General features: G+C 44.0%; 1 non-coding gene across 1 annotated transcript; it reads left to right on the forward strand.

Moving 5' to 3' along the window:
* The first annotated feature begins 1,103 nt into the window (after positions 1-1,103).
* LOC131247685 (small nucleolar RNA R71) lies at positions 1,104-1,210 on the forward strand. The gene has a single exon (XR_009171958.1). It is a non-coding gene; the product is annotated as a small nucleolar RNA R71 (small nucleolar RNA).
* Positions 1,211-25,350: the final 24,140 nt, after the last annotated feature.

Genomic DNA, 25,350 nt, shown 5'->3' on the forward strand with positions numbered 1-25,350 from the left:
TGGCATTAAGTAGAGGAATATTGACAGTAACCTTTTGGAGTACATCCAACACCACTTGATATTTCATGGGGACAATGAGGTTCCAAAGTCTAGATGGGAACAAAATTGAAGGCTTATGTGACTTAGTCTCTTTATCCTTTTCTTTTTACGGCTCTTGAACCATATCTAGTTCATCATTCTCTTGAGATGGTGGGTCATCCTCCAGTATTTCTACCGGTTGCATTATCTTATTATCGACCTCTTTTCCACTTCTCAAGGTAATGATGGCCTTAGCTTGTTCATGATGTAGCACGCTTGGATTTAAATCTCCAATGAAATGTGTATTTCTAGGGTTTAGCACAGGTTGAGAAGGAAGGGTGCCTTTTTCCTTACCATTTAGTTAAGTTTTAATCCTAGTCACTGCCGTCTTTAATTCCTGATTTGATTGGATTAGAGATTGATTCATTTAAGCTTCAGAGTTCATGAATGCGATTAATGCATCTTTCATAGATGATCGCTTTGATGAGGGCACATATGGTGCATTGTTAGATGCCCCAAAGAAGTTGTTTTGTAGAGGGCCTTGAGGTGCATGTGGCGCATTAATTTGTGGTTCATTCTTCCAATTAAGATTATGATGGTTACACCAATTTGGATTGTATGTGTTTCCCATTGGTTGCATAACTAACCTTTGGTAGTTATTTATAGCATTTGCTTACTCATGCTCATACATGATATTTTGTACAACTGGGATTATTGGACAATTCTGTGTCATGGTCTACACCACCATAAATGCTATAAAATTTACACAAGCATTTTCTTTAACCATATCAACCTTCCTAATTTCTAAGGTTTCGACCTTTCTAACCAATGCAACGAATTTTACGTTAAGGTCGTCTTCCTCTCTTAGGACATACATCCCCGCTTTCTCTCTAGGAATGGGTTTAGTTTGATCTGGTTTAGCAGAGACATCCCATGTATGTGTATTCTCTGCTAACATATCTAAAAAACCCCAAGTCTCATTATAATCTTTGTCAAGAAAGGTTCCACCAAACATCATCTCTATGAACTAACGGGTATCCATGGTCAGCCCCTTTCAGAACGCATCAATCATGTGCCATGGTTTATAACCATGACGTGGACAAGTAAGTAGAAGATCTTTGAAGCGCTCCCAAGCTTGGAAAAATAGTTCATTCCCCTTTTGGGAAAACAACATGATTTCCTATTTAAGTGCATTTATTTTGTGCTCGGGAAAGAATTTTTTCAAAAACTCGCTACTTAAACTTGCCATGTAGTGATGATATTTGGTTTTAGAGAGTTGAACCATGTTTTGGCTTGTTCCTTTAGAGAAAATGGGAATAAGCTAAGCCTAAGTGCATCCCTATTGCCATTGTTTACTTGTAATGTTGCAATTACTTCCTCAAAGTCCTTGAGGTGCAAGTGGAGGCTTTAAAAATCCAAGCTATGAAATTTAGGGATCAATTGAATCACACCTAATTTAAAATCAATGTTCCCTGCGTGAGTAAGGAACACTATGCAAGATGTTAAAGTTGATCTCTCAGGGTGTAGACATTCACGTAAAGTCTGTGGTTGGTTTAACATATTCCTATGAACTTCATTCTCATCCTCAAGAGGAGGATTACATTGATTTTCTCTGTTTTGATTTATAGTTGGACTTGATAGATTTGGATTTGGATTATCAACTGGGTCTTCCATGGAATACAAGTGATGTTGAGTGCCTCTTCTAAGTGAATGATCAAGGCCTAGAACTAGTCCGCCTTCGGAGGAGAGTCAATTATTTTGATCCCTACTCTAATGGGACATAAACCATCCACACCACACAACAAATATCACTAATTCAAATAGCAAATATGATACTTAAAATAAAAACAAAAATTTAACCAATAACCCAGGTGACAGGGCCGACCATGAGGGTTCAATCCACAAAGAAAAATAAATCAACAACCCAGGCGATAGAGCCGACCATAAGGGTTCAATCCACAGAGAAAAATAAATCAACAACCCAGGCGGTAGGGCTGACCATAAACGTTTAATCCACAAAGAAAAATAAATTAACAACCCAGGCGGCAGGGCCAACCATGAGGGTTCAATCCATAAAGCAAAAAATAAATCAACAGCTCGGGCGGCATAGCCGACTATAAGGGCTCAAACCATAAATAAAAAATAAAAAATAAATCAACAAAAGTAAAACTAATGCAGAAATTAAACTATATTAATCTGGAAAATAGATTCAGCGGATGATCTGTATGATCAAATAACAACTGTAGGACAACTATAGCACTTGGGTGATAAAATCTCAAGCATAACAACCTTATGTCACAATTAGTACTTGAAAGAACCAACTGAATTTACTTTCAAAGAAAAACATAAAATATACAGAAAAATTGGAGGGTTTATAAGAGAACTTATGTTAGAAAAGAACTTACCTTAGCTATCTTGCACGAATTTAATCTATCTTAGTCTCTCCCCAGCAATGGCGCCAAAAACTTGATTGCTTACCTCAAGTGCAGAGGTTCATAAGTAATATCCCTTAAATACAGGGTCGATCCCACATGTAGATGAATTGTGAGAAGGAAAAAATCAAATGCAAAACAAACTAAGTATTAAAAACTAAACTAATGATTTGATTTTGAGAGTTTTAAATGGATGAATTCAACTAAATTAAAACAACACCCAAGCTTCAAAGTTCAACACATAGGTTATTGTTCCAAAATCATGATGACTTAGATAACACGACTAGGATCCGAGCACTATGGTCAGCCTAATTGGAAAATAAAATATTTTAAATATTTTAAATAAATGATATAAAATATTAGAAAATCATGGATTTGCATCATTAATATATATTCTCAAGCGCCAGTGATTTTAAGAATTCAATATCCATGAGATAATGAATATCAAAGAAATGTAGCAGGTTGAGAACCTCTCCTATCTAGGAAATCTAATTGATTCAAGGAAAGCCTATCCATCAATGTGGATCTCATATGATGGAAACATATGGATCTCACATGAGGATCAAAAACTAAACCAAAACAAATGATATCATGTATTCACCATTCTTCTCATCATTCAAACAAACAATCAATCATCATAACTGTGAAAACATTAAACCAATGTGCTTCCTTTCTAGCTTGGGCTATGTCACGCCCCAGACTCACAAGGAACCCGATAGCCGGTTCTGACCGTAACAGCCTCCGTAGTACCCCATACTCGGCTCCTGAAGCAAGTTTCGATCCTGGGATCCTATAAGGAGGACTTTCCATATCACAATTCCAATCCAACAAGAGCATACCCAAGATCACAACAAATAAATCTTAAAAATAACAAAGGACCACACACAAAATCCACTATGAATTCTTAACTTTACAAACAAGGCTGAAGGAAATACATATGATAACAGAAGAAAGAGAGAAAGATCTGCAACACTAGGGTCCTCAGCTCAACTCTTATCCAAGCTCCACTGCTAAAACGCCGACGTAGGATCTCCTACACACATCAATCGTGCATAAGCTTATAGAAAGCTTAGAGAGTGGTGAAAGTGTGTGATAATGGTACGCAGAAGAATAATAGGGGAGTAGAAGGGAAACATGATCAATGCCAATATCATTAGCCTTACCAAGGCTAAGCTATGAATGCAGGAAGCCATACCAAGGCTATGCAATGCAATAAGGATTACACGACCGATACCAATGCAATGCGAAGTAATGTCAATGCTCATAACCAATCCATATATCCAATACAGTTCCATCATAAGAAATATCACCGAGGTCTATTGCACTATAGGATGACTGCCACTCTCAAGACCGCACAGTCAAACGAGCGTAAGAGACCACACTACCTGCCCATGGACAGCAATCATCAGTAAGGCTCAACGGTAGCGGACCCACTCACGAGCTGGTCAGACTCAGCCTAGTAATGGCCACTCACTCAGGCAGATAAGGCCACATCCTATCTAAACTGACTTCAAGACAGAGAGAGACGCGGCCTAACGATGCAAGGCACTCGGGCGCTCATAATTTCCACTCAGTCATGGCATTGAGGCGTCTTCTAGGTACCTTAAAAGTTTAGGGGCTTTCACCCAGGGATATCCTATGCACCTGAAATGCTCAAATACTATATTTTCGATGTCTACATACAGGCATCCATGAATACCCCTGGGGATGCAAGGCCCTGATGAAGCAAGAGAAATAATATCCATGAGATGTAATGCCAAATGCATGAATCACGCATACCAATCATGCATTAGCTCTAAGCACTCAATGTGCACAAGAGGGAAAAACTCCCTCCTTCTATCATATTAACCCAATGACCACGCACAAATAAAATCCAAACACACCATGATGCGTATGGGTCATGAGGGTGCGCCTACGAAAATGATGTCTTAGAACATAATCATCCTTCCTAATGAGGGAATCAAGTCTAGGTACTTAGATCCTCTAAGGGGACATCCTCAAGTGGGATAACCCACAACGCTAAAGAATAAAATATATGACCCTAAAAGGATAAGCGGTCCAAATAAGGGCCTATGGTGGGCCTTAAACCACTCATAGCAACCCATGGGCCTACCTTAGGGCCACCAAGGAGGACATCCAACCTCAACTAGGTTCCAAAAGGTAGCCCACCATTACTCAAATATGAAACAAGGCCCAAGGCCTAAGCAATCCATGGCCTAGTGGGCTATACACCAAGCCCAACACATAGGCAATATGATGGGCCCTCAAGCAAGGTTTGGACCCAACAATAAAGGTCATAAACCCACATATTGTGGTGCACCTAATGGGCAGCCCGGTAATCCAACCATAAGGGCAATCCTTATACTTATTTCAAGTGAGTTGAGCTTCACAACTTTGCCCAAGCACAAGGTTATTTTTTGTGGGCAACCAAGGGCCTAACTGCTTGCATATTATGGCCCACAAACCCATCACAATAAGTAGAAAATATAGGCCCAAAGGTCAAGGGGCCTATCTAGAAACTTTCAGCACAAAAGGCTTAGGGAAATCCAACAATTAACTATGAACATTGATCCAGTAAAAACCCAACTGGGGTGGGCCTCAAGTGTGCACTAATTGAGCCCGAAGGCACATCAGGGAAATGGCAAGATATCTACATATAACATCCTTAAATCTGGTGGGCCATGTTGCCCCAAAACATGCTATTAAGGGCAGCCAGTTGAGGCCTATTGCTGGAATTCCAACCCACCTGTTTTCTGGGCCTGCTGGAGTACAACAATGAAAAAAATCAATTTATAAAATTACAATTTACTAGTGGCCCATACACATCACTGTGGGCCCAACCAGATGAATGGAGTGCATAAAACACATACATCAAGTGGGCCACGCTGCTGGACTGGACGTCCTTAGGTGGACAATCATGGGGGCCTAGACGACTGCCCCTAAAAGGGATCAAAGTGGGCCCCACATGTGGACATCCCACAGGGAGGTGGGCCATGTCCCATGGGGACCACAATCTGGATAAACGGCATGGAGACAAAACACATCATGGTGGGCCTAAAAGAGGGTGGACGGCCAGCCCATGCTGGACGTCATAGCCTTGGGTGTCCAGCTTGGTGGGCCGGTCCAGCCCTCGCTGAAAATTGCTCAGGGGTCCGTTGGCCCCGAAACTTAGTAGGTGGGTCCTATCATGGGTGGGCCAACCCCTGGAAAAATTTCAGATTTTATTGAATTAGAAAAATATTTATTTGAATTAAACGAAAATTGCCTGCCCAAAAATTTAGTTAGAGCAGAATTTAAGCTAGCCCTGATCTGAGCTTCCAATGGTGTGACTGAAGGCCTCCAAAAATTGGGGAAAATGGTTTTTACATCCCCTCATATGTATACCACAGGGTGGGGTCCATATAAGTGGCCCACCAATGCAAAAGTTATTTTACAATTAAAGATTTTCAAACTGACATGTTGCTGGAACAGTCCAGAAAATCAAGACTGTCCACCTCACATGGGCCACACCTTTGGTACCTCAATCAAGGTCAGATGGGGCTGAAATTTGGGGGACATCAAGATGGAATCCCCACCTTTCAAAAAAGTATATTTGATGGGTAAGAAAAGTCCCCCAAACAGTCCCCAAATCTGGTCCAAAATCAACCAGAAACTGTCCAGAAAATTCTGGACAGCAACATACACTTGGATTAAATTAATTGTATGAGCTAATTAAAAAGGGAATTACTCCAAAAACTAGGTGTTATGGCCCACCCTAGTGGGCCTCACAAATGTCCAAATCAAATCCCAAAGTTACCACACCTGCATGCGTCAATAAAAGTCAGCAAATGGGACACCCAAAACCATAGTGTAGGTGGGTATGGGTGTCATACCCTAGCTGAACTTTCTGCACTATCTAGGCCCAGCAAGTGGGCCACACTCATCATCATCAGAAAAAGAAGAAAAGAGAGAAGAGGAAGAACATCCCAGCCATAGGGAGAAGGCTCTGCCACTATTGAGCCTTCCCAAACACAATCACACCCACACATTTCATTCACATTCATATTACATCATGGATCTTCATCATGCATGATCTATATTTAAGATTAATGGTTGGGATGCCATCCCAACCATGATGCAAGGGTCTAGATGACCCATCATGCTATGAAATTGGAAGAGACCTCCATGATGGGGCCCATAAAGGAAAAACCCCATGCATGGGACATGCATGCATAAGGTAGGCCATTTAGCTACATCCAAGGGATTGTGTAGGATCGCCACTATTGATTGGTGGGTCCTACACTTCCCAAAAGAAGAAAAGAGAAGATCTAAGCTATGGAAAAGGTATGTGTACATTTAGAGGAGCACCCACCTAAGGATCTTCAACAAAACTTATATCACCATGCTCCTAATGCTCCAAGGAATCAAGATAGATGGATGAGATGGGATTGGGATGGATGGATTCAGAGAGATTGGAGAAGAAAGGGGTTAGAATGGTGGGACGTCCAAGCTCTCTCTCTCTCTAGCTTGGGAGAATGAAATGAGAAGGGAGAAATGAGGGAGAGAAGAGAGAGGAAAGAGCTTGTACTAAAGCAATGATGGTCTCTCTAAAAGAGACCACCTAGATAAGAGAATTCCATCATTTCTCTCTACGGAAGAGTTGCATGGGGTAGAGATACTCATCATATGCTAGCAAAAAGCAAGCCTAATGGAGGCTATAGGCTAGGGTTGTGGGTGGTGTATGGGTGGTGAGTAGTGTAGGATATGGGATTTGGGTGGTGTATGGGCAATGGGTGTTGGAAATTGCCCCAAGGGATGGGCCATCATGGAAAAATGTGTACACCACTCCTAGGTGGGCCACATGATCATGATCAAGGGCTAGAAAATGAGATGCACACAACTTATGTCTACATATCAGATGGTCGCACAAGATACGGTGTCGGAACCGCAATAACGATGCTAACAAGATGGCATAGGTTTTGGCTTGATCCGAGTCGGGTCTACATGACCAGACTTAAGGATGACTGCAAACACAATCCAGGGGTCGGGGGTCACTGGGATTCGACCAGTAGGACCGCAGGAACAAGAGAAACGAAAAGCACACTCATACACACACATGCACTCGGGTTGGGTCTTACAACCCTCCCCACCAACAAAGAAATTTCGTCCTCAAAATTGATCAAATTCAGGACAAAATGCAAGGCAGAACACCACCATCATATATCAATCATCAAAGAGAAGGCAATACAAACAATCATACATCAATCAATCATTAAACAAATGAGGATAACGCTCTCTAATCTTAGCCTCGCATTCCCAAGACACCTCGGCCTCCGAATGATGACCCACTGCACCTTCACTAAGGGAATGACCTTGGTCCTGAGAACCTGCTCCTTCTAATCAAGAATACCAATTAGTTGTTAAATGTAAGAAGAATCCTCAAGGACCTTGAGGGGCTGTCAATCAATCACAGGTATCATGTCTGACCCACACTTCCGCAACATAGAAACATGGAACACATCGTGGATTGTGGTCAACTCAGAAGGTATGGCAAGCCTGTAGGCCACAACGCCCACGTGCTCGGTAATCTCGAGAGGTCCAATAAATCTCGGGGCAAGCTTGCCCTTCACACCAAATTGTGGTTGAACCATACCTTTCATAGGTGAGACCTTGAGATATACCATGTCCCCAACTATAAACTTGAGGGGTTAATGCCGACGATCAGCAAAACTCTTCTGCCAGCTCTGAGTTGCGCGCATCCTCTGCTTGATAATATCAATAATCTCTAATGTCTCTTACAAAATCTCGGGACCTAGGAGACGACGCTCTCCAACCTCGGTCCAACAGCTAGGAGATCTGCATGGTCGACCATATAATGCCTTAAAAGGAGTCATGCTGATAGTCGCCTGATAGCTATTGTTGTATGCAAACTCGGTGAGGCGCAAATGCTCATCCCAACTGCCTTCAAAGTCAATCACATAAGCTCTAAGCATATCCTCAAGGATCTGGTTGACCCTTTCAGTCTGCCCATCCGTCTGTGGATGATAAGCGGTGCTGAGAAGCAAAGTGGTCCCCATCGCCTGCTGGAAACTCCTCCAAAACTGACACATAAATCTGGAGTCTCGATCAGATACGATCGAAACTAGAACATCGTGCAGTCTCACTATCTCCTCAATAAATACCATTGCAAGTCAGTCCATATTTCAGAAAGCACGCATCGGAATGAAATGAGCCAACTTCGTCAGACAATCGACTACAACCCAGATGGTATCGTGACCGCACTGAGTCCTCAGCAAACCTCCGATGAAATCCATCGACACATGCTCCCATTTTCACACTGGAACACTCAATAGTTTCAAGGGATGAGGGGGTCTTTGGTGATTGACCTTGACATGCTGGCATGTGTCACACTCGGTGTAACACCCCAGTTCTTGAAACCCGAGTACACTATTCATTTTCCAAAAAACTGAGTGTTAACCTTTAACTGTAACTCAAATTTCATGTACATTTTTTTCTTTATCAGGTTAGTAATATAGCGAGATGGAAATAATTAAGTATAAGAGGGAGTCTAAATATATGTCACCAGGATTTCAAGTGGTTACCCAAAAACTTATACAAACTAATGTCTTAACCTTTACAAACCTAGTTATATAAATTAAATACAAATAAAATTAGGAATGGAGAGTTGTAAGATCATCTGGCTCCTCCTATTCTACACGAACACCAACATATGCATCATCTGTGTCTCCTACACACTGAACACGGTTTGATAGCGTCAATGGCTATCCAGTGAGGTAAAAAACTCAAGATTTATCGTATCATCAAGATAATTAAGCATAGTTATCATAGACAGCGTGTAACAATTATTACACAACAATTATCATGGAAATCAGGTGAGTTTCATCAAATACGCATTCATTAAATAAATCAAACAAAATAATCTTATTTAAATGCATGGATATATGCACATGCTCATAGACCTGGGGATGCACATCCATCTGGCAAAAAGTCACCCAAGGTGAACTAGCCACCCAGAAAAGTACTCAAAGGTACGCCGAAGGAGAACTAGCCACTCGAAAAAGACCATACAGACCGCGCGCGGTAAATGAACTACCTGAAAAAGGGCATGTAGACCGCCCGTGGTAGATGAACTACCTGAAAAAGGCCATGTAGACCGCCGGCAGTAGATGAACTACCTGGAAAAGGGCATGTAGACTGCCCGCAGTAGATGAACTACCTAGAAAAGGTCATGTAGACCGCCCATGGTAGATGAACTACCTGGAAAAGGTCATGTAGACCGCCCGCAGTAGATTAACTACCTAAAAAAGGCCTTTGTCATGAAAATGCATGATTAGCCCAACCATTATTAACCCAATTTCAAATAATCAATTTAGGAAAGCTTAAAGGTCACTATGGGGGGTTTGTTACCTAGCATAGGCCGACTGCTTAGGCATAGTATCCCATTCCACCATCCCTGGCTCATGAGATTAACAAATGGGGTATTTAAAGGTAACCTACTCAACTAGTGGCCAATTATAGTTCTACAAGTGGGACTTATCATCGAAGGATTATTTAATAACAATTCATTAATGTTGCAAGGGCAAATAGCCAATCCAAGCCACAAAGGGCAAATAGCCTATCAAGGCCGAAAAGGGTAATTAACCAATCAGAGCCATTAAGGTAAATACAAGCCATAAAGGCAAATAACAAAAGCCACTTAGGCAATAAATGGTCCATAAGATGGTAAGTCCACCATAATTTCATTTAATTCATTACACAATTGGCCACTAATTCAAGGACCTCTAAATACGCTATAAAGTAATCGCAAATGGTAAAATAAGTCATGTACAACATCACTAACATTTACACATATAAAGTGCACATCTTAAATCAGATTAGAGATACTAGAGATTCATAGCATGTTAAATTACTTGAATTTAAATCTAAATATGTTGCATTTATAAAAGATTACTCAAATGGAACTAACACTAATCATTATTTTCACATTGCACTATATTAAGTAATTAACAAATTAATTAAACTAAGCTAACTATTATGATGTAGGAAAGGCTTAAAGGGTGATCCTCACCTCTAGTTACGATTTTCCTGGCTAAAAGGTAAGGAAGAGGAGATATTGGAAGAATTCCAAACTCCTACAATAAGAAGATAATTCTATTAATAAACCCATTATGTAATCTATAATTAATTCTAGCCTAGAAATTTTTAGAAAATAAAGTTAACTCACCTCGGATTCGAGCTAACTAGGGTCTAGTCCAACCCAAGACGATTTAACCCACTAGAATGACGAGATTACGATTTCGCGGTTAATATAACTCGATTCAAGATCGAGCTCCTCCGACACTATATGAAATCAAGATCTCTCTCATGAAGGTTTTAGGTGTTGTTGAACTGAATATGGCCAGCCTCGATTTACACTCAAACTGAGCCAACTCGATTGAGCCAACTTGACTCACTAGATTTTCCTCTCCTATCCTTTTTCCTTTCTTTCTTTCTATCCTTTTAGATTTCTCTCTTTTCCCCCTCCTCTCTCCTTCATTTGCTGAGATTCAACGAAACTCGGCCAGTGGTTTGACTCGACCCACGACTCAGTCGACTCGCTAATGGCCCCTGTTGTCCCACTAGCTACCTTCCTTATCTCTCTTCCTCCATATTCTTCTTCTCCTTCTTCTCTTTTCCCCTAGAGCGTTTGACAGTCCCAAATGACTCCGACTAGTGAGTCAGGAAACTGATTTGACCCCACACTGAGTTGGGTTCTATGGAAGTCAGAGCTTCCTCTTTTTCTTCTTTCTCATGGCCAGACATAGCCTGGACTCGGCCCGAACGTACAGGCTTGGAAGGAGACCCAACCAGACCGAGTCACTGGTTGCAAGGGCTCGATCCGGCACGAATGCAAGTAGCATTCTCTCTCTCTCTATTTCTAGTTTCTCCCTTCTCTTTCTTTGCTTTCTCTCTTTATGGCCGAACAGAGCTCGAGCTCGTCCTCCATGAGCTTGGACAAAACCTGGCTCTACTATAACTCAGGCCATGACTCGAACAAGTCTGTGCGGCGTGAACACAGCGTTGCATGCTGTTCTCTCTCGCGTCCTCTCTTCTGTCTACTTTCTCTCCATCTTCTCCCTTCTGCAATACCTGTCCAACAACTGGACTGTGCATGGCCCGCCTCGACTCACTGCAACCCAGACCGAGTTGACTCGACTCCATGCGGCACTACAAACGACGCATTTTTCTCTCTCTCTTTCTCTTTCCATTTTTTGGAAAGAATGCCCTAAAAGGAAGCCTTTTATAAGGCTCTATTAATCCGTTCTAGATGGTTCGAAATTGCAACTAATCAAGGGATTAGTTACAGTTTTTAGTTGTTTAATCTGAGCCATTTTAGGAACAATATATCTAAATTATGCTCGCATGGTTGTAATCAGATACATGAATGGATTTCTGACATATGGGATCACCTAATGGACGTCTCAGATCAGCGAATGGGGCCCACCAGAGGATGGTGGTTTCTTGCAGCCAACGGATAAGATGACGGCCCGATCATGACGTTTATTGATCAGGTGGGTCATCCTTCATTCTGAGGTATCTAGAGGGCTTGGATTTTCTCCATGAATATTATAGGACCCACTTTTTGGGTGGACAGTAATGAAAACTCGATGGGTTCCGAGTTTCTCAGCCACGGTCGGATTTCTCGCAACAAGGAGATCTCGTGTGAGATCTCCAAGCTGGAGGCTTGAGGACGCCCTACTTTCCACAGTCAGGATGCATTTGGAGAGGATGTTGTAGGCAAGAGTGGATGGGATTGTGCAAGCACAAAAGTAGGAAGATTCCTTCTGCATTTTTGCCAACTGTAAGGAAATTCTAAAATAGGGTGAAAATGGAGGGCTAGGATTGTTTTGGAATGGACGGTCGAGGCTGTAAGAGGTTAAGGTTGCTAACCTGGCAATCCAAAAGTAGAATGGAGCTTTCCATTTTCAAAAAAATAACCACGTGCGGTCTGAATATGCTTGATTTTATGTCTACACCGTGCACCTATTTATATGAAATGGCCCAGGTTTTGGTCGAGGATACCCCCTAAACATGATGGACAGTCCAGATCATCCCAGATGGATAGTTATGGTGGCCCATGGGTGACTCAGATTCTTGCTTTAAGAAGCATTACGCGTGCCTTTGATTGGGCTGAAGGGCGGACACCTACGCACGTGTTTCAACATGTGAAGTTGATCATGGTCTGGTCGAAATTGACCATTCTTCACGATTTACGGTTTGGATTTTCTAACTGTAAGCGATTTGTGGGCCACCAATCATCAACACGGAATCCGTTGTTCGACTTGGTTTGAGCGAGAAAAACGGAGGGAATTCTTCCTTTTTAAAATCTTTGTCAAGTCAACAACTTGTTGACCTGGACTGTAATCCGTTGTACTTCAAGTGCATCCCTTACATGTGTACAAGCACATCGAAAGTGGGGTCCATTGTGATGATTCACAAAATTTATTCCATCTATCTATCTCGGCAAGTTATTCTAAGGTCTTGGGCCAAAGATGGGCTATATTAAAAACCCAGGTGGGCCATGTTTATCAATTTATATATCTAATTGATCATTTGGTCAATTTAATGGTCGGATTGATCCGAGTTTGGACTTCAACAGTCCTAGAGATTGTTCGGATGAACGAGACTGCTCATTCTATGATATTTCAATTCTAATGCCTTTATTATAACATCTTCCATAATATAAGTTATTATTATTTATTATTATTATTATCTAAAATTTTAAATTGAAGGATCTGCTTCTAAACAGAGCCACCCTTGCGGTATATCAACATGTATGAGTCATGAACCTAATTCTTAAAGTATTTTAACTATTAGGTGTGCCACACTTTTAACTATTAAGTGGGCCACACCACACGAATGTCGAATTACCAACTCCTGACATCTTGACCACTCCAATTATCCAACAGTTGGATTAACTCATATTTAGTCATCGATAATGTAAGACCCGTGTCCTAATCCGTACTGTTCCGTTAGCTTTCGCGGTCCTTCCGGTCAAATTTCGGCAACCTTCGCACCGTATTCGGTGTTTGCGCACGATCCTAAGCCAGGTCCCGCGCACCGACGTCGGCTTGGTCCGAAAGTTATATCATAGCGACCGCGTCATCACCGCGGTTCCAATGCCGTGACTTGCGCACCAAACCGATACCCAGGCAAGAAGATGCCGATCAGCGTTTATTCCGAAGAAACACCGCGCGTTGCGGATTTCGAGGGAATCTCTACAATTAGTCCCATCAATCAACCATTAAAGTATCCCATACCTTAAGTACAACAACCCATCTCCACCTTTTTCAAAAGTTTACCCTCTTTCCACCTCACCACTCCTCTTTTTCCCATTTTCAACATCAACCATACCCCCTTTAACAATTTTTCAACCCAAACCATCCGCCATCACTCCATCACCCATCTCTCTCTCTCTCTCTCCCTTACAAGTCTCTCTCTCATTTCAAACTCTCCCATAGCAAGTTCCATACGTATGAGTCCCCCATGGTGAGAAAATTTTATTTGTGAGGCCCACCTTTTCTACCCCTTCATCTCTCATCTCAACCATCCATTTCTCATCTTCCTCCATCAAAGAGGAGCACAAGGAGCTAAGGAAGCCAAGGGAGCAAGAAGATCAAGTGGTGGGTGTTTTTATAGGGTAGATTTTAATGTTTTTAAGATGGGCCAAGTGAGGCCAACCGATCAATGGTTTGGATCTCACTTTGGACCCTAAGGTGTGGCCAATGGCCCACTTGGATCATCATGATCGTTCCATGATGGGGCCATTCTCCATGGACCCCACATGATGTTTATTTCCTTGTATGCTTAGGGTCATCTAGACCATCTATTTTAGTGGAGAAAGGATCTCCACCGTTGGATTTCAATTCCATGGACCCCACATGTAATGGGACCAACTTGATATATGATTTAGTGCAAGGGAGGGCCCATAGTGCCGGGGTCCCTCCATCACACGGTCTCACTCTCCATCTCTCTCCCTTTTATCTTATTTATTTTATTTATTTTATTTTTTGTAATAATGAAGTTGTGTGACCCACTTGAATGGACCCCACCATGAAGTAAGTATTTTACCCAAATCATTTATAAGTGGGGACCCACCTTATATATGTCGTACCATGCCATCCATCACTTGGTGGCCCACCTAACCAGGGCCCACCTCCAACCAATATACAAAGTCCAGCGTCCAGGGACGCTGGACGTTACTGGAAAGACACTAATATCAGTTTGTTTCCAAGGCTATGGGGGTGGTCCGTTTGTGTAGGCCCCACCTTGATGTATGTATTAAATCCACGCCGTCCATTCCGTTCTAAGCCTTAGGTTAGGCGTTGAACCAAAATATGGTGTCAATCCGAGGTCCTGGTGGGCCATACCGTGGCAAATGGAGGTTTGCACCATTGAAACCTTTCCTAACCCTTTTATACGTCGAAACAGGCCCAATATTGGGCTTGTTTTGCTTGTCAGAAGCTATGGAAGGCCGTTGGACGGAATAGATCATCTAGATGTGGACACCTCCTGCGAAAACCACTGAAAAACAAGAAATCAAAAAAAATAAAATAAACAACACAGCAGCGTTGCTGCTGTGTCAGAAAGCGCAGCAGGGAGCGCCTGCGCACGGCTTCCGGGCGGACGGACGTTCGCACAGCCACCCACGGCCGTGGCTGTGGGCCCCACCTTGATGTTTGTACACCATCTAAACCGTTCATAGGGTGGGCCACCCCCTGAAGTGGGCCCACCCCAAAAATCAGCCAAATCCAAGACTCAGGTGGCCCACACCGTAAGAAACAGTGGGATTAGACCTCTACCTTTGAAATCTTTTTGGGGTCCACAGAAGTTTTGGATCAGGGTGAAATTTGTTTTCACCCTTCATCTAGGCCCATGGGACCTTATCAGCGGGTTGGATGGCATAGAAACAATATGGTGGGCCCCACACGAAGCCCACAGTGATGTAAGCTTTTTATCTCCACCGTCCGCCTGGACGGTGGAGCCCACTGTGGTGAGTGTGCGTGCGTGCGTGTGTGGGTGTATGCGTGCGTGTATGCGTGCGTGTGTGGTGTGTGCGTGTGTGTGTGTATATATATATATATATATGTATAATATTATATTATATATAATATCATATGTATTATATGTATATATTATATATTATATCCTGTTTAATATAATATTGGTGGGAGGCCCACCTTAGTTTGTTTGTAACCTGTAATTGAGGCCCACCTTGGTATAGATGTAAGGCCCATGGGCCGAGGCCCATTGATGTATTAGGGGCCCATGGGTTATGGCCCATTAAAAATGTTCTGGGGCCTATGGGTTTAGGCCCATTTGATGTACATATGGGGGTCCCGATTGGCGAGGCCCATTTGATATACATAAGGACCATGTGAGTAGGCCCATTTGATACATATAAGGCCCGTAAGCTTAGACCCATTTAATGCATTCTAAGGCCCACGGGTTAAGGCCCATTGCAATGCACATAAGGCCCATTGGTGTGGCCCATTGTTGTGGCTCGCTTGATGAACATGAGGCCCATATGATACGGCCCATTTGATGTATTGAAGGCCCAATGAGTTATACCTAAGGTTCATTGCAATGTGCAGTCCCATTATGATTTATGTAATGATGTTTACGTCAGGGCTATGCCTTGGGAGCAATGGTGGTTTGACGTCCACATTGCAAATATAGTGTGGTTAAATGTCCGCATTATGACTTTCCCTAGGGCCCATTGTTAGGCTCGTACGTCTGATGTGTAGGCCGTCGAGGCCCATCTTTTTTATGATTAGCATCCATCCCATATAACATGTTTAATTCCATGATTCATAATCATATGCATCATACGTATGCTTGATATGAGAAATGCCTGATCATAGCATATGCCTTCGGGCAGATTGTCTAGGGGCCCCGTACAGGGGTATTGCCCTACATGAGCGCACGATACACGCAGGATTGTTGCATGACTGGACAGTGTGATTCATGCATTCGCATTATGTGATATGGTTACTGTATGCCCTAGCGACATCAGGGCTGTAGCCTCCACAGACGTATCGTGGTTGGCAGGATTGGATACCGGAAATACTATTCTACATGGGGTGCGATAGATATCCCTGGGTGAAAGTCCCTAAACCCTTATGGTACCAGGAGGTTGCTCCAACGTCTAGACCGAGTGGGTGCATGAGCGCTGGGTGCCGATTACCAGACGGTTGCGCTTTCCACTATGTCGTGGTCGGTTGGAAGGGGGTGCGGCCTTACCCACCCGAGAGTAGGGGGCAATGCTAGGCTGAGTCTGACCAGCTCGAGGAATGGGTCCGCTATTGACGAGCCGAGCCCGATATTGGCAGGTGGATAGTGAGGTCTTTTTCACTCACCTTATTGCGCGCGATGGGGCGGCAATCTGGCTTGGAGTGTACTAGACCCCGATGATATTCCAGATTTGAGCCATATTGACATGTGGACTTAGATGAGGGTTTGTATGCTTGACTTGCATTTCGCATTGCATGGCCTTGGTATGGTCGACATCATTCTTTGCACCGCATGGCCTTGGTACGGCTAATGGGATTCTTAGCATTCATCAGCATGTTCCGCATTACTCTGATACTGCATAACTACATTATCACCTTGAGTATACACTTTCACCACCCTCTAAGCTTTCTATAAGCTTATGCACGACCGTTGCGTGCAGGTGACGTTGGATCGCAGCAGCGCTGAGGCTTGGTCGCGTGGCTGATCTTTTGGAGCTCTTTTTTTGTCTATCATCATTGTATTTCCCTTATGCTCATTGTACTTGTAAAGTTTTTGATTATAGTGGAAATGTGATGGAGTTTTTGGTTGTTGTTTGTGGGTTATGCCTTTGGTTATGCTTATTACGAATCAAACTGATGTTGAAAATCCTCCTTGTAGCATCCCAGGATCGGAACCTGGCGAATGGGCGCTGGGAGCCGAGAATGGGGTTCTACGGAGGCTGTCGGCGCCAGATTCGGCGATCGGGAATTTTGTGAGCCCGGTTTCCGAGTTTGGGGCGTGACAGATAATCTCAGGGATCCTAAGAATGTTTAGGTGTGGTATGGGAGTTGGACATGAAAACCAATATGTGTTTTCAAAGTGTGGACCATACAATAGAACGGTGTAACCCTGATGAACGGTGGATCTTACAATTTGATGATTCATCTCGAGAGTCAATGGATGGATGGTTTGACCTATAGATGGAGATTATTTACAATGGTTAAATTTAGGCTAGATTGTAGGTGAATGGTTTAGTAAGCTTGTAATTCATGGTAACACCCAAGTACCAAAAGCACGGGGTGTTACAATCTACCCACCTTAAAGAGAATTTCGTCCTCGAAATTCAATGCTTCTAATATGATTAGAGACAATGATAATATAATTTGCGATGGTTCTAAGTATTAGTTATTTTCAAATAAAGGTCATTTGTATGTACGAACGTATACCACTATCTACTAGAACTGGGGTTGTTACACTCGGCCACGAAGCTAGCAATCTGGCATTTCATCCCAGGCCAAAAATTCTACCTCCTCATATCTCTGTACATCTTTGTGGAGCTCGGGTGAATAGTAAGTCTTGATCGGTGTGCCTCAGTCATTAGATCACGACGCAACTCTGACACGTCTGGGACAAACAATCGGCCTCTGAAGCTTAAGCTGACTGCTTCACGGATGCTGCCTCTATTGGTACTCCTGAAGTGACTCATTCGTCTGCTGAGCCTCGATCACCCTAGCAACCAAAGAGGGTTGAATCGACAAGCTCGAAAGTTGAACCATGGAAGACAGCAGACCGAACTCAAAGTCAAATTCTGAAACATCCTCGAGCATCTGCCACTATCGAACCATCATTTGTGCCACTAGGCCTCATGGTTGATGGCCGAGCGCGTCCGCCACCACATTCGCCTTACCCGGGTGGTAGTGAAGGTCGAAGTCATAATCTTCCAACAGCTCCATCCATCGCCTCTGTCACATGTTCAACTTGGACTGTGAAAACAAATACTTCAAGCTCTTATGATCTAAGAAGAGCTTGAACCTAACCCCATAGAGATAATGCCTCCACACTATCAGTGCGAAGAAAACCGTTACTAACACTAAATCATAGGTGGGGTAGTTCAGCTCGTGAACCTTAAGCTGGGGGGAGGCATACGCCACTGGCTTCCCGTGCTGCATTAGGACAACACCCAAGCCAACTCTGAAGGCATCAGTAAATACAACAAAACCATCATTACCATCAAGAAGTGTGAGAACAGGAGCAGACGTGAGGCGGTCCTTCAACTCCATAAATGCATCCTCACAGATGTCACTCTAGACAAACTTAGCACCCTTCCGCGTCAACCGGGTCAGCAGTGCTGCAATACAAAAGAAACCCTTGATAAACCGACGATAAAATCCTGTCAGACCAAGGAAGCTACAAATCTCAGACGTATTCGTGGGCTTGCCCTACTGACGCACTGCATCAACATTTGAGGGGTCCACAGTGACACCCTCCCTTGTCACCACATGACTGAGGAACTTCACCTCCTCCTACCAAAACTCGCACTTCTCTAACTTCGCATACAGCTGGTGGGTGCGGAGGGTCTCAAGCACAATCTACAAGTGCTCTACATGGTCCTCCCTCATCCTCGAATACACAAGAATATCATCAATAATCACCACCACGAATTGATCGAGGAAGGGCCAAAAGACTTCGTTCATCAGCTGCATAAATACGGCGGGCGCATTGGTCAGTCCGAACGACATGACCAGGAACTCAAAGTGACCGTAGCACGTCTAGAATGCTGTCTTCGAAACATCCTCCTCTCGGACCTGAATCTGATGATAACCGGACCGCAAGTCTATCTTGGAAAAGAACTGTGCACCCTGCAGCTAGTCGAACAAATCATCTATATGGGGAAGAGGGTATCGGTTCTTAATAGTGACTCTGTTGAGCTCGTGGTAATCCACATAGATCCTCAACAAGCCATCCTTCTTCTTCACGAACAATACCGGGGCTCCCCAAGGCAAACTACTGGGACGAATAAAACCCAACTTTCAAAGCTCATCCAACTGCTCCTACAATTCCCTCAACTCCATCAGTGTCATCCGGTAGGGGGCCTTTAAGATAGGCATAGTATCGGGTACCAAATCAATCTGGAACTCAACCTGCCGACGAGGCGGCAAACTCGGAATCTCTTAGAACACGTCCGGGTACTCGCAAACAACTAAAAGCTGCTCAATACACCCTAACGTAGAATCCTTGATGACACAAGCCAATAAACTCGACAACGGCTCTCCTCTAAGCTCGGCAACAAACTGGAACACTGGCAAGCTGAAAATACGAAATGTGATTGTCCTCGCGGCACAGTCCAAGATAGCATAATACTCCACAAGTCAATCCATACCCAGGATAACCTCGAACTCCATCATTGGCATCATAAGAAAATTGACAGGCAGGAACATCTCGCCAACCAACACCGGGTAAGATGGACAACAACGGCTCAACACAATTGACTTCCCCAAGGGAGTCGAAACTACCAAGGCCTCGGATGCAAACTCTAATGGAATACCGGTCGATTGGCTAAACTAATCGGCCACGAAGGAATAAGAAGCACCAGAATCAAACAAGACATGGGTAATGCAAGCAGAAATAAGAAGAATACCCTCAACAACTCCATCGGTCGATAACTGTGGGTCCTAGCCCTGCGCCAGCTACGCGAAATAGAATCTGCCCTGAGCTGGTAAGGGAAGCAAGCATGAAGACTGCGGATCCTTAGTCTGTGCCTGCTGAGCGGCAATGTATACTTGACCCAAGGACTGGGGTGGTGCATATCCCCTCAGCTACTGCTGCTATCTCTGCTATTACTGCTATCTCTATTGTGGAGGCCTACCTGACTACCTCTGCTACTGAGGAGGAGCCCAAGGAGTGGGAGCCGGAAGCTACGCTCGCTGCTAATACTGCTGTTGACGTTGAAGAGGATGAGGAAGGGGCAACTGCGGTGGCCTCTACTACTATAAGGGAAGAGGACAATCACGCCTCCAATGTCTAGTCTGCCCACAACCATAGTAAATGCAAGAAAAAGAGCCAGAAGATGGAGTGGCTGGCTATGCTGATGACGATGAAGCTGTTGTCTAAGCCGCAGGCAGTCTAAACTCTGATCTACCCCTCCATCTCTTCTGACGGTGCTGATGGGAACTATCGACTAATGCTCTCCTCTTCCGACCTCCACCGGAACTCTGCTCTCGCGATCAATGGATCATAGCCCAGTCCTCCTCGTACACCAAGGCCCTGTACACAACCTCATCAAATGTCCCCAAGCAACGGCCCATTACTCGACTGCGGAGAGCAAGACGCAAGCCGTTCTGAAAATGGCGAGCCCTCATCTTCTCATCACTAGTGAGATGACGAGAAAACCTAGACAAAGCCAAGAAATGGGCCTCATACTATGACACCATCATATCGCCCTGGACTAGAGTCTCGAACTCCATAGCCCTCTACTCCTGAACATGCTCGGGGAAGAACTTCTGGTCGAAACGGACCACGGATTCCTCCCAAGTCCAGACAAACTGAGGCCTGGACATCCTCGACACTGATGACCACCAATGACAAGCCTTGCCCTGAAGAAGAAAGGTAGCTAAGAAAACTCATTGATCTGCCGGACACTGCATAGTGTTAAAAATCCTCTATCTCTGTGTGCCAAGCCTCGGCGATAGAAGGGTTAGGCTCACCCCTGAACTTCAGGGGATCATGTTGCCAGAACTCTTTAGAAATTGCGCTCGCACGTGGCAAATCAGTCTGCTCAGGAACCTGGGTGGTAGCAGTCCGACGGGTCTGCAATGTAGCAGCGACGACCTACAACGACTGCTAGAAATGCTCAACACCGACTGGAACTATCGAAAACATAGGAGCGACCCTCGCCTCAAGTGGAGGCACGGGTGTAGTTGAAGGAGATGGAGCCTCTGCAACCGGAACAGCAGGCTCGGGCAGAGGAATAGGCACCACAGAGGATGGAATCACAACCTCAAGGATAGGATCAGGACTAGGGTCCACGATGGGTGGAGCAGGGTGTGCTCTGGTCGACCAGGTATCATGAGTGCCTCTACCTCCCGCGCCTCGACCGAGGGCACCACGGCCACAGGCGCCACGCCTAGGCAGCATCGTCTACACAAGAACAAGAGCGACAACGCATAAAATTAGATATTTATAGGCTCAAATGAAAGGAAGGGCTCTCGGGACAATACTTGTCTTAAGCTCACAGCAGATATACAATGTTATCCTAAGTTATTCCAAAGTTACTTGATATGCTCTGATACCAACTCCTGTCATGCCCCAAACTCGGTAACCGGACTCACAAGGAACCCAATAGCCAATTCTAGCCGTAACAACCTCCGTAGTACCCCATTCTCAGCTCCTGAAGAAGGTTCCGATCTTGGGATCCTACAAGGAGGATTTTTCATATCACAATTCCAATCCAACAAGAGCATACCCAAGATCACAACAAGTAAATCTTAGAAATAACAAAGGAACACACACAAAATCCACTATGAATTTTTAACTTTAGATACAAGGCTGAAAGAAATACATATGATAACAGAAGAAAGAGGGAAAGATCTGCAACACTGGGGTCCTCGGCTCAACTCCTATCCAAGCTCCGATACTAAGAGCAGACCTAGGATCTCCTGCACGCATCAATCATGCATAAGCTTATAGAAAGCTTAGAGGGTGGTGAAAGTGTGTGACAATGGTGCGCAGAAGAATAATAGGGGATGTAGAAGGAAAACATGATCAATGCCAATATCACTAACCTTACTAAGGCTAAGCCATGAATGTAGGAAGCTATACCAAGGCTATGCAATGCAATAAGGATTACATAGCCGATACCAATGCAATGTGAAGTAATGCTAATGCTCATAACCAGTCCACATATCCAATATAGTTCCATCATAAGGAATATCACCGAGGTCTATTGCATTATAGGATGACTACCGCTCTCAAGACCGCACAGTCAAATGAGCGTAAGAGACCACACTACCCACCCATAGACAGCCAATCATCAGCAAGGCTCAACGGTAGTGAACCCACTCACGAGCTGGTCAGACTTAGCCTATTAATGCCCACTCACTCAGGCGGATAAGGCCACATCCCATCTCAACTGACTTTACGATAGTGGGAGACACGACCTAACAGTGTAAGGCACTCGGGTGCTCATAATTTTCACTCAGTCACGGCGTTGAGGCATCTTCTAAGTACCTTAAAGGTTTAGGGGCTTTCACCCAGGGATATCCTATGTACCCCAAATGCTCAAATACTATATTTTCGGTGTCCACATACGTCCATCCATGGATACCCCTATGGAGGCAAGGCCCTGATGAAGCAAGAACAACAATATCCATGAGATGTGATGCCAAATGCATGAATCATGCATACCAATCATGCACTAGCTCTAAGCACTCAATGTGCACAAGAGGGGAAAACTCCATCCCTTTATCATATCAACCCAATGACCACGCACAAATGAAATCTAAACACACCATGATGCGTATGGGTCATGAGGGTGCGCCATACCGCAATGATGACTTAGAACATACTCCTCCTTCCCAAGGAGGGAATCAAGTCTAGGTAGTTAGATCCTCTAAGGGGTCATCCTCAAGTGGGGGCCCAGTAGATTGGGATAGCCCACAAGGCTAAAGAATACAATATATGAGCCTAGAAGGATAAGTGATTCTAATAAGGGTCTATGATGGGCATTAAACCACCTATAGAAATCTATGGGCCTACCTTAGGGCCACCAAGGAGGACATTCAACCTCAACTAGGTCCTAAAAGGTAGCCCGCCATTACTCGAATATGAAACAAAGCTCAAGGCCTAAGCAATCCATGGCCTAGTGGGCTATAAACCAAGCCAACACATAGGCAATATGGTGGGCCCCCAAGTAAGGTTTAGGCCCAAGCATAAAGGTCATAAACCCACATATTGTGGTGGGCCTAATGGACAGCACGGTAATCCAACCATAAGGGCAATCCTTATGCTTATTTCAAGTGAGTTAAGCTTCACAACTTGGCCCAAGCACAAGGTTATTTTTGGCGGGCAACCAAGGGCCTAACTACTTGCATATTATGGCCCACAAACCCATCATAATAAGTAGTAAATATATGCCCAAAGGTCAAGGGGCCTATCTAGAAAGTTCCAAGACAAAAGGCCTAGGGAAATCCAATAATTAGCTATGAACATTGATCCAGTAAAAACCAAACTTGGGTGGACTTCAAGTGTGCACTAATTAAGCCCAAAGGCACATCAGGGAAATGGCAAGATATGTGTATATAACATCCTTAAATCTGTAGGCCCATGCTGCCCCAGAACATGCTATTAAGAGTAGCCAGTTTAGGCCTATTGCTGGAATTCCAGCCCACCTGTTTTCTGGGCCTGCTGGAGTCTAACAATTAAACAAATCAATTTATAAAAGTACAATTTATTGGTGACCCACACACATCACTATGGGCCCCACCAGATGAATGGAGTGCATAAAACATATACATCAAGTGGGCCATGCTACTGGATTGGACGTCCAATAGTAGCCCAATAGGCTTGGGCGTCCTTAGGTGGACAGTCATAGGGGCCTGGACGGCTGCCCCTAAAAGGGATCAAAGTGGGCCCCACATGTGGACGTCCCACAAGGAGGTGGGCCATGTCCCATGGGGACCACAATCTGGATAAACAGCGTAGATACAAAACACATTATGGTGGGCCTAAAAGAAGGTGGACGGCCAGCCCATGCTGGACGTCCCAGCCTTGAGCGTCCAGCCTAGTGGGCCGGTCCAGCCCTCGTCAAAAATTGTTCAGGGGTCCGTTGGCCCCGAAACTTGGTAGGTGGGTCCTATCATGGGTGGGCCACCCCTTGGAAAAATTTCATATTTTATTGAATTAGAAAAGTATTAATTTGAATTAAAAGAAAACTGCTTGCCTAAAAATCTAGTTAGAGCAGAATTTAGGCTGGCCCTAATCTGAGCTTCTAATGGTGTGGACTGAGGGCCACCAAAAATTGGGGAAAATGGTTTTTACATCCCCTCATATGTATACCACAGGGTGGGGTCCATAGAAGCAGCCCACTAATGCAAAAGTTATTTTATAATTAAAGATTTTCAAACTGACATGTTGCTGGAATAATCCAAAAAATCGAGACTGTCCACCTCACTTGGGCCACACCTTTGGGACATCAATATGGAATCCCCTCCTTTCAGAAAAGTATATTTGATAGGTAAGAAAAGTCCCACAAACAGTCCCCAAATCTGGTCCAAAATCAACCAGAAACTGTCCAAAAAATTTTGGACAGCAACATACACTTGGATTAAATTAATTGTATGAGCTAATTAAAAAGAGAATTACTCCAAAAAATAGGTGTTATGGCCCACCCTAGTGGGCCCCACAAATGTCCAAATCAAGTCCCAAAGTTACCACACCTGCATGCATCAATAAAAGTCAGCAAATGGGACACCCAAAACCATAGTGTAGGTGGGTATGGGAATCCCGCCTTAGCTGAACTTTCTAGACTATCCAGGGCTACCAAGTGGGCCACACTCATCATCATCAGAAATAGAAGAAAAGAGAAAGAAGAGGAAGAACATCCCAGCCATTGGGGGAAGGCTCTGCTACTATTGAGCCTTCCACAACATAATCACACCCACACATTTCATTCACATTCATATTACATCATGGATCTTCATCATGCATGATCTATATTTAAGATTAATGGTTAGGATGCCATCCCAACCATGATGCAAAGGTCTAGATGACCTATCATGCTATGAAATTAGAAGAAACCTCCATGATGGGGCCTATAAAAGAAAAACCCCATGCATGGGACATGCATGTATAAGGTAGGTCATTTGGCCAC

The sequence above is a fragment of the Magnolia sinica genome, chromosome 5 (genome assembly GCF_029962835.1).
Source record: "Magnolia sinica isolate HGM2019 chromosome 5, MsV1, whole genome shotgun sequence".
NCBI lineage: Eukaryota > Viridiplantae > Streptophyta > Magnoliopsida > Magnoliales > Magnoliaceae > Magnolia > Magnolia sinica.